This window comes from Ctenocephalides felis, unplaced genomic scaffold, assembly GCF_003426905.1.
Source record: "Ctenocephalides felis isolate EL2017-DRISC unplaced genomic scaffold, ASM342690v1 CF-g0.4_SCAFFOLD_02456, whole genome shotgun sequence".
Classification (NCBI taxonomy): Eukaryota; Metazoa; Arthropoda; class Insecta; order Siphonaptera; family Pulicidae; genus Ctenocephalides; species Ctenocephalides felis.
The window spans coordinates 102397-123564 of record NW_020538610.1 but is presented as its reverse complement, the minus strand read 5'-3'; the positions used below and the strand labels follow the sequence as shown (position 1 = coordinate 123564).

The window sequence follows — 21168 nt, the reverse complement described above, 5'->3', positions numbered from 1 at the left end:
AGTATTATACATCATTAGAAAGGTCTCAAAATTCTTAGTTCTTTTTCCATATATCATAACTTCGAATTTTGCACGGTGTGGCCTACAGGCGAGTTGCCGTCGTGAAAATTCGGGAAAATCGGAAAATCTAGAGAAAATTATATGAACACACTTAACCATTTATATACCATTTTATTCGTAATTTTATTCTGCATCTTTCGTACGAACAAAGTTTTTTCGTATCTTTTATGGTTTAGATAGTATAGAGCAATCTGTGTAGTTGTTAACTAGTCAAAATGCAAAGTGCGGTTAGGTTAAAGCCAGGGCCGGCTTTAACACTACCAGCGCCCTGGGCGAGATTTCTACGGCGCCCTTTACCTGCAATTCAAACCCATTTGAAAAAAAAAGAAAAACATCTAATGAAATAACCGTTTATTAAAAAAAATAATTATTTATTATAAAAGATAACCATTTATTACATAAACACTAATAGAATTTTACTTTTTTGTCCTTTCTATCAGCGAACTCTTTTATAAGGTTGTCGAAGTCGATGTTTTCAGCAATTTCTTTTTCAGTTGACAAAGTTATTGCTAAGATTGTCAATCTAGATTGAGAAATCGCTGATCGAAGATAGGTTTTTATCAGCTTCAGCTTTGAAAAGCCCCGCTCCCCACTAGCAACCGTTAATAAAATTCGCAATGATATCCATACATTTGGATACAGTTCTTGTAAATTGAAATCGTTGATGAAATTTAAATTTAAAACAAAAATGGGAGTAACCACATTTTTATCAGGTAAAAAGGATGCCAGACTTATAAGTTCATCACACAACATACAACCATCTATGTCTGATTTAGAGTCTACAGTTAATTTTAATTGGAGATCACTACAGAGCTTGAGAAGGTCGCGTTTTTATGGAATCTGTTTAATATTGTACAAAAAGACCAAGATTCCGAGTACTCATTTAACTGTTCGAACCTTTCATTGATTGAAATTAATATAGTGTCCAAAAGACAGTTGAAAAATTCAACCTCAAATTTTTTTCTGGTGAAGTTATAGGGTCATCGCGTGCAATTTCACCAGCTTGACGCATAATACGTCGAATTCTTATTGTAGCTCGAAATTCAGGTTCAATTTCTAGTTCTTCGGCCAACTCCTTCGCAGTTAAAATAGCGCTTTTAAAGCTCGTATTTCTGCAATCTTCCAAAAAATTGCAGCATTTTTTCAACATTTGTGAACATTTACCAAGATCCATATCTGTTGACTGTGGAGATTTACTTACAACATTTATTTGATGAAGTATGTCATACCAAACAACCAATGAAACTATGAAGCTGAAATCTGTTAGTTGTTCGGCTAGAGTAGTAGCCTCATGAGACATTTGAACATCAGTTTTCTGAGTTTCAAGAGTCAAAGTAATCAAAGCATCATGGATAGTATTAATTTGATAACGGACTGCTTTAACACTACTCCTTCTTGCTTTCCAACGAGTGTCACTGTGCTTTTTTATAGTATATAGTCCCAAGTGATCGGTTAGAATTTTTCATCGATGAACAGAAGCTGAGTGGTCTGAAATATTACCCTTCATAGCTAATCGCAAGTGCTTCTGCATGACTAGATCAAATTTGGCTAGTAGTTGTACTAAGCCTAAGAACTTTCCGTTATTTGGCGTATATAGTTGGTCAGAAGTGCTTCTGAACGCCATATTGTTTTCGGCTAAATAAAAAGTGATATGCATCAATCTAGACAAAACATTATTCCATCTTGTAGTTTCCTTTCTAATCAAGTGTTGCTCTTGGCAGTCTATTGTTTTTCCTATTTTTAATCGTAGTTCAGCTTTAATCCATGAAAGGTAAAACTTCTTATGAAAAGTGCTATTTTCATGATTTTTTAATATTTCAGACAAGTATTTCCAGTTGTTATACCCTTGAGATACTAAGTTCGACGTTGAGCTACTATCAAATAGTCTACAACAAAAACAATAAACTCGATCCTTAGAAACGGAATAAATTAACCAACGGCGCTGAATTGTTTCATTGTTTACAAGAATTTTTGTAAAATGAGAATTAGAGAAATGTCGGCCTGTATCATTCTTCGGATAATTATCAATGTGAGTTTGCACTGGGCCACTAGTAATTATGTGATCAATGATTTTGCCATTTCGAGAGACTGGCCAAGTGGCCAAGTTCGCTGGCCAATGCGAATGAGCTGAGTTTGTTACGCTTCGCTACAATAACGCTAACTTTTTTAAACCAAAACCTTAAAAGGAGATAGACAATGTGTTTTGACAATAGACAAAAAACCGCTTAATTTAGAGAATTTACGACTAAGCAGACCTCGAACTATGAGCATGCGACGGGAGGCGCATGCGGCGCCCCTTTTTGCCGGCGCCCAGGGCGGTCGCCCACCTCGCCCTACCCTAAAGCCGGCACTGGTTAAAGCAACACTGCTCACGATTCGATATTTCTCTAAAGAAAACATATAAAGTATTATACATCATTAGAAAAGTTTCAAAATTCTTAGTTCTTTTTCCATATATCACAACTTCGAATTTTGCACGGTGTGGCCTACAGGCGAGTTGCCGTCGTGAAAATTCGGGAAAATCGGAAAATCTAGAGAAAATTATATGAACACACTTAACCATTTATATACCATTTTATTCGTAATTTTATTCTGCATCTTTCGTACGAACAAAGTTTTTTTGTATCTTTTACCGTTTAAGAGAAAATCGAGGAAAACTGGTATAAACATTTATTGTAAAATTAGAAAATTCAAACAAATATCGGAATTGTCGGACCTAGTCCGGCATCGATGCCGCCTCGAGTTGTAATTACCGTGTTCTCGGACGGACTCTATTACCGGTCAGCGATGCTATTGCTTTGGGTACTTTCAGGACCCGTCTTGAAACACGGACCAAGGAGTCTAGCATGTGCGCGAGTCATTGGGAAATACAAAACCTAAAGGCGCAATGAAAGTAAAGGTTCGCTTAAGTGAACTGAGGGATGACGGACCGCATCTACGGATGCGTGCTCGCAATCCCGGGGCGTCTCTCACTCTCATTGCGAGAAGAGGCGCACCCAGAGCGTACACGCTGGGACCCGAAAGATGGTGAACTATGCCCGGTCAGGTCGAAGTCAGTGGAAACACTGATGGAGGACCGTAGCGATTCTGACGTGCAAATCGATCGTCGGTAGCTGGTTCCCTCCGAAGTTTCCCTCAGGATAGCTGGCATTCGATGAGCAAGTCTCATCCGGTAAAGCGAATGATTAGAGGTCTTGGGGCCGAAACGACCTCAACCTATTTTCAAACTTTAAATGGGTGAGATCTCTGGCTTGCTTGAATAGTGAAGCCAGAGATTTGGATCAGAGTGCCTAGTGGGCCACTTTTGGTAAGCAGAACTGGCGCGGTGGGATGAAACAAACGCCGAGTTAAGGCGCCTAAACGACGCTAATGGGATACCATGAAAGGCGTTGGTTGCTTAAGACAGCAGGACGGTGGCCATGGAAGTTGGAATCCGCTAAGGAGTGTGTAACAACTCACCTGCCGAAGCAACTAGCCCTGAAAATGGATGGCGCTGAAGCGTCGTGCCTATACTCGGCCGCCAGGGCATGAGAAAAGTTCATAATACTTCGTTTTGACGCCCTAGTGAGTAGGAGGGTCGCGCTGGTGTGCGCAGAAGTGTTTGGGCGTGAGCCTGCCTGGAGTCGCCATCGGTGCAAATCTTGGTGGTAGTAGCAAATACTCCAGCGAGGCCCTGGAGGACTGACGTGGAAAAGGGTTTCGTGTGAACAGCCGTTGCACACGAGTCAGTCGATCCTAAGCCCAAGGAGAAATCCTATGTTGATGTTGGTGTATTTTATTTTGAATAAAATTTTACACCCATCGGGCAAAAGGGAATCCGGTTCCTATTCGGTTCCTATTCCGGAACCCGGCAGCGGAACCGTTTACAAATCAGGCCCTCGCAAGAGAGTTCGTCGGGGTAACCCAAAATGACCTGGAGACGCCGTCGGGGAGAGTTTTCTTTTCTGTATGAGCGTTCGAGTTTCCTGGAATCCTCTAGAAGAGAGATAGGGTTTGGCACGCGAAGAGCACCGCTGTTGCGGCGGTGTCCGTATCTTCCCCTCGGACCTTAAAAATCCAGGAGAGGGCCACGGTAGGTGTCGCGCCGGTTCGTACCCATATCCGCAGCAGGTCTCCAAGGTGAAGAGCCTCTAGTCGATAGATAAATGTAGGTAAGGAAAGTCGGCAAATTGGATCCGTAACTTCGGGATAAGGATTGGCTCTGAGGATCAGGGCGTGCCGGGCTTGGTTGAGAAGCGGGCGTAGGCCGATGTGTCGGGCCTGGGCGAGGTGAAATTGTCCTTGTGACTTAGATCCCAGCTCGGTCCCGTGTCTAGGCCTCCCGCGGATATTTCTTGCTGCGAGGTTTCTGTGCCGGCTTCGGTTGGTCAGTCGTACTCTTCGGCCGCCATTCAACGGTCAGCTCAGAACTGGCACGGACTAAGGGAATCCGACTGTCTAATTAAAACAAAGCATTGCAATGACCCTAGCGGGTGTTGACGCAATGTGATTTCTGCCCAGTGCTCTGAATGTCAACGTGAATAAATTCAAGCAAGCGCGGGTATTCAAGTATTCAAGTAAGCAACGGCGGGATTAACTATGACTATACAAACTTAGCCTCGGATGAACGTAATAATTCGGGTAGGCCCACTGGCTTACCCGCACTGACTGTATCTGCGAGTCATTTGTACCGTTTTCCACAATGCGGAAAATCCTTCCAAACCATAATTGGCCGTGGAGTGCATGAACAGAAAATACACAAGGATTGGTATGATAACGAGTTAGCAAAAATTAATACTAAGAAAGCGCGGTGGTCCAAAGAGGAACAGGCACTCTTGGCTAAAGAGGAGGCTACGCTAGTTAAAGAAGGTACTAGTCATATAAACAAAGCTCTCCTACTAGTTACACCTGGGCGTACTCTTGAAGCAATTAAAGGTCAAAGACGTTCCCCAAAATACAAGAGCCAAGTTGCCAAATTCCTCTAGGAATTAAGCGAGGATCACAGTAATGGTAAAAGCTCTGAAACAGTGCCCGATAACAAAAAGGACGATTTAAAAGCTGTCTTGATAAAGGCATTAACAGATGAATCATTTAATGGCCAGCAGTTAGCTGATATCTGCCACTCAGCCGGAGAACTTTCACCTGGCGAATTGGTCAATAGAGTTACAAAATATCTACATGATACCTTTACCAGCAACAACCAACCAGTAAACACAAAAAGAAAAAAGAAAAATAAAATTATACACATAGAAAGCAGAAATAAGAGACAAATGAGGAGATTTCAATACACACAAACACAAAAACATTGGGTCAAAAACTCCTCAAAATGTATACATTATATCCTAGACAATAAAACTGTCTCTAATGCTCCGCCACCAGATATCATGGCGCAATACTGGACTAATGTTTTTACAAAAGATTCTGGTAAGACACCTGGCTGTCAAAAGGTGGAAAATAGAGATCTTTAACAAATTTGGAAGCCAGTGACACCGCAAGAAATTAGTAACTCGTACCCAGCAAAATGCTCGGCCCCTGGACCGGACGGGGTATCTGCTACTGCAAATGCGATGGCAAATTTATTAAATATATTCTTATATATGGGCCAGATTCCAAAACACCTATTGGAATCTTATACAACTTTGATACCCTAGAAAGACAACGCTACAGAACCGGGCGATTACAGGCCAATAACGGTGTCTTCCGTTATAGTCAGACTACTAAATGAAATCCTTGCAACACGCCTGCTAAACAACATTAAAATAGACGATAGACAAAAAGCATTTCAACCGGTAGACGGTTGTGCAGAAAATATACTCATCCTCGACAACCTTCTGAGATACCATACACAAACCTTCAAACCTCTTTATTTAGCATCAATAGGCGTAGCCAAGGCTTTCGACTCAGTGTCTCACCTGGCACTGATCGACACACTTAAATACTACAATCTTCCTAAACAGTTCACAGAGAGTACATACAGGACACCTACACAAAGAGTTGGACAAGGCTTCGTGCTAGACGGTGGGCCTCGGATCTCATTAGTCCGAGGTGCGGCGTAAAGCAAGGAGATCCATTGTACCTAATCTTTTTTAACTTAATTTTGAACAGAATGATAGAACAAACCCCACCTAAAATCGGGGCAAATATAGATGGCAAGCAAATTAACATACTAGCTTTCTTATTCACACCCGAAGGTGTCAACTTGCGTGACCTGAAACCAAAGTTACAGAGTATCATTGACAAACTTACAACAAAAGCTCTTCGCCCTGAGAACGATAGGCATCCCGAAGCTACTTCATGAGCTTACGTTGGGTAATACTACCATAAGCCTATTAAAATCTCTCGATAATACGGTGAGAAAAGCGGTAATAGCATGGTTAAGGCTACCACACGACACGGCAAAAGCATACTTTCTTGCAAACTATAAAGATGGAGGAATGCCTCTTCCATCCTTAAGGTGGACGGTACCACTCAGAAGGAAAATTAGACTACAGAAACTAGGAATACCTGACGGTAATTAACACCGTCAAGAAATTGCCCAATGCGTGAAACGTTTAAATGATACTGACATGACTATTTCATCTGTGAAGCAGCTGAACGAAAGGTGGGCCCGAGCTCTTCACTCTACAGTAGACGGAAAACCACTGACTACGTCCAAAAAGTGCCACCAACAACACCGGTGGGTCACTGACGGAAATAAACTACTCACAGGCAGAGACTTTATAAACTGCATGAAACTAAGAATTAATGCCCTACCAACTCGGAGTAGAACAACAAGAGGCCGAAGGGAAGACAGACTATGCAGAGCAGGATGTAGTGCTCCGGAATCGCTTGACCACGTATTGCAGACCTGCCACAGGAGTCATACATCCCGAATTAAAAGACATAACGCAATCGTTAACTATGTGAAAAGGGCCCTAGAGAAACAACATCCAAAAGTTGACTTCGAACCGATATTTAAAACCAGCCAAGGGGCTAGAAAACCAGATCTGATAGCCATACATCAAAACGAAGCTATTCTTCTAGATGCGCAAGTTGTTGGTGGATCCTGCGATATGGGAGTGGCACATAAACGTAAAATCCAGCACTACCAAGACCTGGTTGAACCAATCAAACAAAAATATGAAGTAACAGACGTTAAAATAAATACCATAACCCTTAACAACAGCGGCATGTGGTACAAAAAATCAGCAAGCTTCCTTGTAGCGGAGAAAATATTGAAGAAAGATGAATTAAAGATAGTTTAGTGGGTATTGCCTTCGGGTTGAGTTCCACACTACCTGGTCAACCTGGCGACCGGTGTGCGTAAATGCATTCCCCCCCTAGCCAAAAAAAAAAATAGCCAGATGCCTCGTCATCTAACGTGACGCGCATGAATGGATTAACGAGATTCCCACTGTCCCTATCTACTTTCTAGCAAAACCAGTACCAAGGAAACGGGCTTGAAAAAATTAGCGGGGAAAGAAGACCCTGTTGAGCTTGACTCTAGTCTGGCATTGTAAGGAGACCTTTTGTTGCCGTTGCCTGCCCTTTCTGTCCGGGTGCGTGTGTCCTTGCTTCTGCGAGCGAAGTCTCAAAGCATTTGAGGCGCTTTCATCCGGATAGGAAGGCCAGGTACGTCTGCAGAAACTGCCAACAGGTCTGTGGGAATCAGGGGGGTCTGACTGTTCATGCTCGTTCCTGTAAAGGTCCACGACCAGAGGAGGCTCACAAGTGCAGCGAATGTACTGCGAGTTTTCCCTCAAAGTCGGGCCTGTCTCAGCTTGAGCGACATGCTCATCTTGGAGTAACGAACGACAGACGACAGTTAGACCGCCCTCGATCAGCAAGGCCCGAAGGATCACCCCGTCTGAGAGTGTGGACTGACAAAGACATTCAGACTCTGAGAAGGGTCAATGATCAATACCTCAACAGTCCCAATGTTAACGTCAAAATTAGGGACGAACATCTCCATCACATGACGCACACTCAAATATCGGACAAAAGGGGTGAGCTGGGCCTGCGCACTAGAGCTGGTCAAATAATTGACGATCCAGTAGTCGTTACCCTAGCGGTAGTCGCCCCAGAACACCCGGGTGGCAATGATCATGAGACTAGGCACCAACCTGCTGTCCAAGTAGTAGTCTCTCAACAAGAACGAGAGCGCGATGACCTTAAATCTTGGGCACAACATCTCTTGGTGGAATGGGAAAAATGGCAGGACATGGAGATTGCCGAGGAGCTCAACGAGGCGTCCACTCAGCTCGAAGACCTTCAAAAGTCTCTAGAAGCCGGTGTCAAACCTGATGATGTGTACAAACGCATTGATAACCTCGTTGAGTGCGTCTTGACTCCTGTCCTTGTCAATAGACCCCCACAAACATCGATGATGAGAGGCAGGGAGGTACATGGTCGTAGGCGCGATCGAGGCCAGCGCAGAAACCAGCGTAGATTTAACTACGCAAGGCATCAAGACCTGTACCATAACTGCCCCAATAAACTGGTTGAGTCGATAATCTCTGGCTGCAATACCGTGGACAACAGCATTCGTCCACCAACAGGGGACATTAGGGCACTCTATGACGGACTTTGGGGAACCGCATGGGAAGGTAGTTTTCCCATCATCGATCCGAAGCCTGCTATATCAGTGCTCGAAGCTATCCCCGTAATCGCCCCCAACACCATTCGGGAGCGAAACAAGTGTATTAACGCTAAGAAGGCTGTTGGACTGAGCGGTGTGAGCAAGGCAGACTTTACCAGGCTCAAAGGGACGGAAACTGTATTGGCCCGGCTCTTTAACATAATTGTCTGGTCCAGGCACTTCCCCAAGTCCTGGAGGGTTTGTACAACTACTCTCATACACAAGAAGGGTAAGGACTGTTCTAAGGCGAAGAACTGGCGCCCAATTACTATAGCATCGCCCTTGGCAAGACTTTTCTCCGGTGTCATCGAAAATGGCTTCCGTAGATGTACAACCCTTAATAATCGACAAAAGAGGTTCACCCTAGAAAATGGTTGCTTTCTTAACACCTTCGCATTAAGCGAACTTCAAGGGCAACCCACGTTATATCGATGCTCTTCGCCTTCGTACAAATACGTTCGGGTGTAAAGCAGCCCTAGCTAGAGCAACACTCACGAACGACATAAAATACCGACGATGTCACTCCGCCAATGAGACCCTTGGACATGTGCTGGGCCAGTGTTCCTTTATTAAGCCGCAGAGAATACATAGACACAACGAGATCGTGACTTTATGTCGTAATGATTTTATCGACAAATACCCTGCCGGACATTATATGACCGAAGCGACGTTCACTGTTGACGGAAAACGGCTCAGGCCCGACCTTCTTCTCTGGGACTGCGATCGATCATATATTGTCGATATTACTTTCAGATTTGAGCAAGGCAATTCTCTCGGCAAAGCCCATTCCAAAAAAAAACCAAAAACATGAGTGCCTCTACCCAGAGGTACTCAACGTCACGGGCACTACACACTGCCGGGTTCTACCGATAGTTGTTGGGTCTCGTGGCGCCCTACCCCCAAACACCCTACTCAATTCCAAACACTCTAAAAACACTGGCCTAACCTCGTCCCTTGTTGCCCTAAGAACATCGATCGAGATGAGCAATTGATTTCTCAACGGATAGTGTGCGATGTTGGCGGACCCCACACAACTACACTCGGACCATGACGAAACTCTACTACTACGAAATTCTACTGACGAAACTAATTTGAACTGGGCGGTGACCTCCTGAAGCGCACCCCGCATGTGTCGAAGCTGCGGGTTTAAATGATTCCCCATATACTTATTCAATGATTCCTAATAGCGCAGAAGGACAGTCACGGGAGGCCCATTTGTGATGTCTGTAATGTCCCATTTATGTTATGTGTAGCCCTTCTGGCTTGTGAGGCATTTGACAGGTTATTATTTCCCTCCCTTGTTTTCCTTCGTTGTCCTATAATAGCCCGTCAAAGGCAGCAGATACCTTCGCGCGGTGCCCCGTGGACAATCCTCCCCCTACGGGGACGCTTGGAAAGGCACCAGCAATATTAACACAGGAAAAGAAATATTTGTTAACCACTGGATAAGTCATCAAGAAAGTTTGTGTGAAAGAAATTAAATTTACTTCATGGTACAGCACCAGTAATTAAATTACTAAATTTTATGAAGTCACAGGGGTTCAAAATCACTGTGAGTTCAAAGAATTCCTAAGCAATTTCGAAATCATAGCAATGTTATCTTCAATACCAAAGTACACTGGCTCAGTAGAGGTGCAGTGTTGAAAAGAGTTTATGACCTTTAAAGCGAAATACAATTGTTCGCGTAGAAAAAGGTAAGAAAAGCATACAACCGCGTCTTTTCAGCAATAAAATCAATCCAGGAAATTAAAACCAACATCAAGCACTAGAGCTTGTGAAGATGGTGGTACAAATTCTATTCTCAGGATGGGTCCATCTAATAGAAACTGTTTGATGAAATTGGCATTTCATAATATATTGAATATGACAATAGTAAGTACAGCATGAATGGCTTTGAGAAAGTCTGCGAGAGAAGTTTGTTGATCTTGCTTTGGTATTCAGCATTTAATGAATTCGAGGCTATTTCAAACAATCAGTGGCATACTTCTTCGCTGAAAGCAATGTTAAAAGTTCTGAACTCAAAGACCTGCACTTTCAAACCGGCAAGCAATTGGTATCAATATTGTAGCTACCGTATGTGATGCACACGCAACAGATGTATCTGCAATAAACGTGTTGTCTAATTTACAAACTTCAGGGTTCTCTTGTTGGCGAGCAAGAAACTGAAAGCCTATATGATCCTCCACATCAACTGAATTTTTTTATCATATGTTGTAACTTTCATATAACAAAATCAACAGAAAAGGACATCCTGAAATCGTATAATCAAATTGTATGAAATTGATTCAAAGTTGCCACTTTTCCGCATGCGCTGTAATTTGCGATCACATAAGGTATATACTGAAAAAATGAGGAAGATGAGAGTGAGGGACTGCCGCAGAGTTCTCTTATAGATATACGCTACTAAGCAAAGTAAGAAAGTAAAAATAATGTAAAATGTATTCTATTGAATTCATAATTAAAATTCATCATTCATAATGAGCTTCCAGTTTTGCAAAAAAAACTGTAAAGCTCTATGAAGAGCTCTCTATTTCTCTCTAGCCGATTCTAACCATTAAGCATTTTGTAAAGAAGCTAGACGTGTCTTAGCTTCTTTAAAAAAGACGAGAAGATAAAAAACTCTCTCAAACTATTCAAAATTGGATTAAAACAATAAAAGGTTTTTAAAATATTTGGCAGTAAAAATAAAGTATCCGGAAATTAAGTTTTAGTCAACTAGTTATTTAAACCATGACGAGAAGATCAAAACTATCTCCAACTATTCAAGATTATATTAAAACAATAGAAGGTTTCTAAAATATTTGGCAGTAAGATAAAGTATCCGAAAATTAAGTTTTACTCAACTCGTTATTTACACCAAGACTCTCTAGAATTTATTTTTGTAGTATTAGACGGAATTAATAATCGAAATGCATCCATTCCATTTTTACTCTGGCAATTGTAAGCTTGATAAAACAGAAGATGCGATTGATTCGTTAAAAACATTATTATTGTGTTAAGCTTCGGTCAAAGTCGTGTGTGAGTCTAGTTAGAATAAAGATATTCTAATTTCGTCTAATGTGAATACTTATGGATTTTTATTAAAAGAAGAAAGTAGCAGTTTACTTCATGTTAACAGATACATTACTGTTTTTTTTACCAACAAAATGTTGAATCTTGCTCGATGTGTAAGTCCCATATTTAGGCAACAGACAAGAGTGGGGATGATTATTGGCTAATAAGTGTTGAAGATCGCATTGGAGAATCTCTAGTTTTTCTACTAGAAGTGAACATTATTTAAATAATCATTATATTTTTTGCTCAATTCATATTTTAAAAATGTGAATGTTAAACCACTTGTTTGTAAAAAGTTTGTAACACCAAGCGTGACCTACGCATTTTTTTTAGTTTAGTAGGCATGATAAACATCAATTCCATAAAATAATTATGTTAACATATGCCTGATATTTTATATACATATAAAACCTACAAGACAAACCCAAAACATTTGAATTTAAATTTTGTGTAGTGAATTTCGGTGGTAAAGGATTGAAAACGCGTGACCTCTATATGTTCTAAACAAATGGAAAACGAAGAAGAACAAACTTCTACTCTGGGAGAAATGAGAATGACTGAATTATTGCTCGATAGTAGCCCAGGTACTGAGAACAAAGAAGGAGAAGTGCCCGCTTCGAATCGAATTAGAATCGAATTTCCAGAAGAAACTTCTACTCGGCAACAAAGGAGAATGTCAAAACTATATCTCCGTTGTAGCCCAGAAAAGGGACTTAAATATTTAAACGAATGGGCAAACCCATTCGAGCGGACAACATTGCATCGGACTCCAGAAAAGCAAGTGGAAATGCGTGAACCAATGAACGAAAGCCCAGAATTAATTCCCATGCCAGACATAGATAATTTAGACAACGACACAGATAGATCGGAAATGGAGCCGGTTGATGGCGATATATTACAGGCTGAGAGGAGCTTAAATCCCAGAACAAAGTTGTGTAGGTACTGCAGTATCGTCTGCAGGCTCAACTAGCACAGTTAAAAACGCCATTGTCGTCTAAGAGATCGGTTATTTGCAAATCGAAAAACCAATTAACCCGTACATTTAGTGAATGATCCTACAGATCATTTAAATAGAAAAACTTTAAACTTATTGACGATTTGGTAAAAAAAAAGATTTCCAAATTACTAGGTTTTCCTGTGAAACTTTTCCATCGAAATTTTCCCAAACTTTATTGTCTCCCAAAAGTTCATAAACCAGATTTACCTCTTAGACCTATCGTTCCAGGCTTAAATTCACATCTAAGCAAACTTTTAAAATATATCAGCAACATACTTTCTAAGGTCGCCATTTTGTCTAAATTTCATGTTTCTAACTCTTTTAATGTAATTAATAATTTAAAAAAATTGATTATTCCGTCTGATTATTTGACGACGTTTTGATTTCGTTTTGCGACATCAGTTCCATGGAACTTAGCTCTTGATGATGTTTGTGATCGTTGGAGTGAAATCCAGCCTCATACTTCTATTGATTTGAATTGGTTTAAACACATTCTAAATTTTATTTTAAGCAATACTTATTTTTGTTTCGAGGATTGTTTGTTTTCTCAGAATTTTGGTTTACAAATCGGGTTTAGTATCAGTCCTCCATTGGCTGATAAAACTTTACAACTTTTAGAAAAATATGTTTAATCCAAATTACCTGTTCAACCCGTTTTTTATTACAGATATGTTGACGATAGTCTCTTATGTTTAAAAAAAGATTAGATTTTTGAAACCCTAAATTATTTTAATTTTTCAATTTGCAGTTTACTTTTGAACTTGAATGTGATAGCTCAATTAGTTTTTTAGATTAAAAAACATCAAAAGTAATTCATACAACTGCATACTCACTGATTGGTATCAAAAACCAACTTGGTCTCTGGTAGAAACATAAATTATTTTTCTTTTCATTCACGTTCAATAAAAATTGCCACTATTATCTCATTAACTGACAGAGTCATTTTACTCTGTGAAAAAACCTTTTGGGAAAAAAATTTAAATTTAATCCGTTCAGTTCTTTGTGAAAATTCTTACCATTTACATTTAATAAAGAATGTGATTAATAACAGGTTGAATTTAAAAAAAAATAAATAATTTGCTTCACAGTCTGATAATTCTATTTTTGATGATTTTTCAAAACGTTCATAACGTTCGATTGTGTTGTGCGTTTTATACAGATAATAAGTATGGGTTATAAATGCGAAGTTCCAGGCTGCGACAAAATTAGCAATAATGCGTTTTCCTCGTTAAGGAAAAGTATTCGACGAATAGTTAAAGAGCATTCAAGTGCCATGAGTTGGAGATATACGGAGATATACGGCACTTTATACCATGAGTTGGAGATATACGTGTGAAAAAAAACGTGTGCCACGGAAGATTTTAGTCAGACGTGCAGATTGCGTGGTTCTTGGCATGGTTCAAACCTGAAACTTGGTTGTTTGCCTACATTGAATATGCCGGGATTTACAGGAGATCCCTTATTGAAAGTGAATTGTTTCCTGGTTTCAGACAATTTAGGTAAAAAACACATTGCATATAATTTTCCCTATCTTTCCCCTATCCAATAATTTTTATCCATTTTTGGTTTCAAGTAAATAAAATGTACATAACATGTTCAATAATTATATCCAATAATTTTTATTGATTATGGATAACATGCTGCATATTATTTTCCCTATCTTTCCTCTGTTCAATAATTTTTTTGATCATAGTTTTAAGTAAATAAAATGTACATAACATGTGTTATTCTTATTGCAGAAAAAAGTGCAAAACCATTTTTTACAATGCACTTTTCAGTGCCATTAATATCAAATGAATTGCCACTTGCAGGAAAGTTACTAAAGAAAGAAATTGTCATTTGAAATGAAATTACTTCTTTGCGATCTGAACTCCTAGATGTTTCTTCTCTTATTAAAGGTTATTTAAAATGGTTTCATATAACTTTTACTTGAAATTTTAAACAAATTTATAACTTTAAATTAAATTTCAGTGGATCTATCTGCGCACGTTCTAGATGTTTCAGATGTTCCAGATGTTCCGGTTGTTCCAGATGTTCCTGTTAATGTTCCTCATATTACTATAACACAATCAAGTATTTCAATGTTTCTTGAAAATATATATTTCTTATTTTCACTAATAAAATCATTCATTTTCTAAGATATTCGAGGAGAAATTTCTTGAAGTTTATAGGTGTAAAGCATCGCAGACAGCTTACATACCAATTAAAGAAATGTCATGATATAATTATGACAATGAAGAGAAGTGCCAGACGAATTATAAACAGTCATGAAATTGCCAGAGCTAAGCTAAAGGACGCTTGCAGTACAAACGTCATGAAAGAAGTTTCAAATGTTGTCAATTCAATAACTGCGACATTGATCAAATGCTAGATGAAAAAACAGCCGAAACAGCCTAAAGGAAGAAGATACAACCTCGATGAAAAAGCACTGGGAATCGCATTGTACAAACAGAGTCCATCCTGTTACAAATATTGGAGGTCCTTTTCATCCTTACCTTACCTTTTTATCTAGTCCTTGGCTAATATTCCGATCAGCTCTGGTATCAACAAAACTTTCATGGAGACTTTGCGTACTTCTGTTCTAAATTTGATTCCATCTAATGGAAACTGTGTTCTGATGTTTGACGAAATAAGCATTTCTGCAGGCATTGATTATGACGAGAGTAAGGATAACATAACAGGATTCGAGTAGGTTTCAGAGAGGAGACCAAAGTGTGCTGACCATGCTTTAGTGTTCATGAATAAAGGCATTCGTGGCCACTTTAAAACATGAGAGGCATTCTACTTTGTTGAAAGTAGTGTCAAAAGCGCTGAACTTAAAGTTTATATAAGAGACGATATATCAAGCCTGCAGGAAATTGGTCTCGATGTTGTAGCCACTGTATGTGATCAGCATGCTACAAATGTTGCCGCAATTAACTTGTTGCTTAACGAGACAAGAGCACAGTTTCTCAAAGAAGACAGAAGTTGCAAACTTCGAGGCTTTCTTGTTCGTGATTAGGAAATCATACCACTTTATGATTCGCCACATATGTTGAAATGTTTGAGAAACAGCTTTTCATCATATGATGTCACTTTCATTCAACGTAATCAACAAAAAGGGCATTCTGGAGCCATAAAATTTTTAACTTATATACTTTAAGTGAATAATTTTAACTTTGTAATTCAGTTTATATAATTCATATAAATATTAGATAACATTACAGTATTTATAATAATCTATCTGAAAACATTTAATATTCCTCGAACACTTTGTTACAATATCAGTGGAGTATTTATAAAATGAAATTGTTAAAAAAAATTAAGGGGGGCGCAAGATTTTTTTTCATTAAAGCTGGGGGGAGAGGCGCTGTGCGACAAAATTTGTAAACCACTGCTTAAATCTATCCTTCAACTATATAGTCAATGATTTTAAATTTTGGCGCCATTAGATATATTTCTAATGTCGTCCAACCTGAACGAAGTAGAAGTGTCATGGTTCAACAAGAAATTTGTTCATTTTGGGATCGTACTTCGAGCCGAAAACATCATAATTACAAAAAGGTAAGTGTTAGTATTAGGGGGACCGGAAAGTAATGTTTCTGCGCATGCCAACATTTGATTGTCATTTGTCAGCTCATTGTTTGGTTCAGAGGCGTACCAAAGACATTGTGAGACATAGTGATTTCTTTACTTATAGACATTTGAATTACATTTTTTTTTTGTAATTTTGGGTAAAATGGCAGCCAAATACCAGAAGAGGTACACATCCGGCATTGCATGCTCTTTGAGTTTCGCAAGGGAAATAACGCAACAGTTGCTACCAAAAACATTTGCGATGTTTATCCAAATGCACTGGACATTCGTAAATGCCAAAGGTGGTTTTCCAAGTTCAAATCGGGTATCGTCAGCTCATTTCAAGGCGTAAAAGCATTGTGAGACATAGTGATTTCGACATTTGAATTACATTTTTTTTTTTGTAATTTTGGGTAAAATGGCAGCCAAATACCAGAAGAGGTACACATCCGGCATTGCATGCTCTTTGAGTTTCGCAAGGGAAATAACGCAACAGTTGCTACCAAAAACATTTGCGATGTTTATCCAAATGCACTGGACATTCGTAAATGCCAAAGGTGGTTTTCCAAGTTCAAATCGGGTAATCTTTCCCACTCGTATCGATCAGGAAGACCATCAGCGTTAGGCAACGACGTGTTAAGGGCGGAAGTGGAAGCAAATCCGTGTCAGACGATCGAGGAATTGTCAAACAGTCTCAACCAACCTTGGTCGACCATCCAAGAACATTTGAAGCAGATTGGGAAAGTAAGCAGAGCAGGTGTTTGGGTCCCGCATAATCTGTCCGAACAGAATAAAGCTAACCGATCAATCACATGCAACTTATTGCTTCAACGACACAACACAGAAGCGTTTTTTGATCGCTTGATCACAGGAGATGAGAAATGGGTCCTGTATGATAACCCAAAACGCAAAAGGCAGTGGCTCTCTCCAAAAGAAAACCCTCGAAGTACTGCTAAGCCAGGTTTACACCCCAAAAAGCGCTTTTGTGTGTTTGGTGGAGTATTCGCGGCATTGTTCATTTTGAATTACTGAAACCTGGACAAACTGTTACTGCAGACCTCTACAGAGAACAATTGCAGCGAGTAAATCAATCTTTAATTGAAAAGTGGGCAGCAATTGTCAACCGAAAAGGCGTCATTCTCCAACATGACAATGCAAGACCGCACTGCGCAAAGCGAACTCTAGAAAAAATTAATGAATTGGGGTGGGAGGTGCTGCCTCATCCACCATATTCGCCCGATGTTCACCATCGGATTTCCACTTATTCCGAGCGCTGCAACACTTTTTAAGTGGCAAAACATTTGCAAATTTGGATGATATCCAAAATGCCATCTCTAGATATTTTGCCGAAAAACCAATTAATTTTTATCGATCAGGGATTGAAAATTTACTCACTGGATGGCAAAAGGTTATTGACAATGATGGGGAATACATCATTGATTAAAAATAAAGACTCGTTAAAAATGTATGTGTTTGTAGTTTAGCGTAAGAAAACGACATTACTTTCCGGTCCCCCTAATATTATATCATGTTAAAAAAAACTAATTAATAAATATTAAAGCATATTTATTATCCATTCATAGGACTTGCGTTAATTGTTGAGAATTAAAAAAACATTGAAAATGTCCGATAACTTGAACATCCCTACATGTGAAATTTGTAGTAAAATTTTTACTTCAAAATACAACTTAAATAGACATAAAGTGATTCACATGGACGCATTACCATTTAAATGTAATGTTTGCCATAAAACATTTGCACAGAAAATGATATTAAAAAGACACGAAAAGGTCCATAGTTATGATCGTCCGTTTGAGTGTAATATTTGCTACGAATCCTTCAGAAAGAAGTTTTATTTAAACAGACATCTAAAAACTCATGCTGCTTATATGCCTTTTAAATGTAGTACATGCGATGAAATGCTTTTGTATAAAATCACATTGTTAAAACATAGAACAACACATGCCGTAGAACGCCCTTTTAAATGCCAAACTTGCAACAAAACATTTACAAGAAATTTTAACTTAAAACAGCATTCCAGAATACATTCAGAGGAACGACCATTTGAATGTAATTTATGCAATAAAAAATTCAAACAAAAGATGACATTAATAAAGCATAAAAAAATTCATTCGAATGAATATCCGTGTGAATGCAATTTCTGCAAAAAAGCATTTAAAACAAAGGGCAACCTTAAACAACATGTAAATGTTGATAAAGGCGAAAAACGGTTAAAATGTGGTACATGTGATAGAAGTTTTAGGCAAAAAATCGCCCTAAAAGAGCACGAGAAGGTTCATACAAATGAACGCCCTCATAAATGCAATACTTGCAACAAGACCTTCAAAACGAAATGGAATCTGACGCAGCATGAGAGAATTCATATGGACGAAAAACCCTTTAAGTGCGAAATATGTCAAAAGCAGTTCACGCAAAAAAAGACATTAAAACAATACCGAATAGTGCATCTCAAATAATAACTCCGATGATTGTGAATTTACCATCATTTAATTTATATTTATAATTTTCCAAGAATTATATTAATTTATTATTAGTTATTTATTATTTACTTATGTATATTTATATATTATTTTCATATCTGTCAGACAGGGGTATGAGTGATTATGTAAAGTTTTCATTTTGTATATACATCTTATTTGACTATATCATTATTATAATTTGTATTATAATCAATATCTTTATATAACAGTTTTATTTTAACAGTTGTGAAAAAAAGTATTTCGAAATACATACTATTTATTTAGAATTATTAACAATTCATTAATCGATTTGTTATTATGAAATGTTGGTTTTCTTTCAGGAATATGTTTGACTATTCAATTAATTGAAAAAGCATTTTTATTAATACATTGAATTAGTTGTGGGATATTAATTGCAATTTATGCAATAAATATTTTAGTCACAAATCTGTTAATTTGTTTATTGTAAATAACAAATGTTTAAATAATCAATAATATAATATTGTAATTGTTTTTTATCATTTCAGTCAAAAATAAATATATATACAGTTCCAAGGTTTCAGGGACTAAAATATTTCTTGTCATCAGAGTAAAAATGCCTTTTAAATATATTTTATTTAAACCGTACTAGTTTTGTAAAAATCTGCAATATTTATTTTTACATTTGCTGATTTGATGTTTTATCGATGTTTCTAGTCATTCAGAATCGTTTCAGAACATAATAAAATTAGATTAGCTTAGAAATATACATAATTTTGAGAAATGTTCCTATTTATGATCTATTATTTTCTTCCTTTAATCCTAATCTTATATCCTAACAAATTTATATTTATTGATGAATTATATTTATGATTGAATTTTAATGAATTTGTATAAATGGATAACCTTTTACTGGACTAAAATATTATTTGTAAAATACTAAACGTACTGTGTTAGGCTACCTATGAGGTACAGACCATTTTGTAAACAAATCACTCAGTTTGCATCGAAACGGTGAATAGATTTGATAAAGCAGTGATATACAGTATTGTATTTCAAAAATAATTATTAGTTATTTTAAAAGTATTTTTAGCCTTTTTCTTTGCTATATAGTTTTGTTTTTTGAAAATAAAGGTGATTTTTGAAAATCTTAAACATTTTCATCAACATTGTTCTCAAACAATATACTACTGACTAATCAGTGGCATGTTCTAAATACGAGAAAAAGAAAATGAGATTGTACAGTCTGATCAAAACCTTGTGCCTTAAGACAAATTACTAGAACTTCCCGTACCGTAATTAAACATTTGAAGAATGAAAATAATCAATAATTGTTTTGAAGATTTTCAAATAGATTATTTATTATAAATACATACTGTAAATTTATAAGTTCTTTTTAAATAGGGCGATGAGCGTATTTTATAAACAACTTATGTGTACGTTTAAAAGAGTTAATTTTTTATGAATTAGATTTTTTTGATAATGCTTCATAATCATTTTTTTTTAATTTTACAAAATTTAGTTTTTTTTGAAAAGGATAAAAAATTTCGAAAATTTGAATTTTTTGAAACTTTGAAACAATATTAAACGTTTGAAAAAAAAGCAATACAAAGACATTAAATGTAAATGAGGACCATGACATATCAACAGTAGATGTGAGAGATGCAATGGAAACATGAAACAAAAAATCTAAAAGTTCAGTCAATTTTTACCTATGCAAGAAAAACACTTTTGCTTTAAATAAATGCTTGAACACGAATAACTCTGCTGACTCTGGTGCAGAATTAGAATAGATTTGTATCATAACTGTGTAGCTAAAGATTTCCATTTCTACATAAAGCCCTACTTATATGATAAGAATATCTGTGCATTTACCATCATGTAGTCGATGTTTTGTAAGATCAACAAATGTGAATTAAAACTTGAATTGTGGTAACATACTAGACACTATCATGTACAAACTATAAAACTAGAATTTTTAATTAAACCCATAGCTGAATAATTGAATAAAAAATTTCGTTTCTTAATCAAGAAGAATGCTCAAGTCATATTCATTTATGAATTCGTTGTATTTATATGATCATTATAATAGCCGTCCAGTAAACGTAAAAGTATTGCATATATGAATAAACATACACATATATTTAGCATATATTAAATATTTGAAAAAAAAAGTATTTTGACTTTGTTTAGTTTTCATGAAGTTGATTATTGTGAACTGAACGACTAATATATGGATACACATTAAATATTGATATATAGTACAAATTTGTGCAAACTTTTTTATATCCTATTTCAGAAAATATGGAAGAAGACAAAACTACTCCTGTGGTTATGACATAATTTAACACTATCGAATACAGTATGGAAGATTTTGCTCATAATTTGTTTTATTTTGAGATCTACTGTAAGATTCCATTCTTGGTAATTTTATGTTACACTTTTCC

General features: G+C 37.5%; 1 pseudogene; it reads right to left on the bottom strand.

Annotated features, from left to right (window-relative positions):
* Window positions 1-465: 465 nt before the first annotated feature.
* On the bottom strand, window positions 466-1684 carry LOC113380903 (annotated as a pseudogene).
* Between the last annotated feature and the right edge of the window lie 19484 nt (window positions 1685-21168).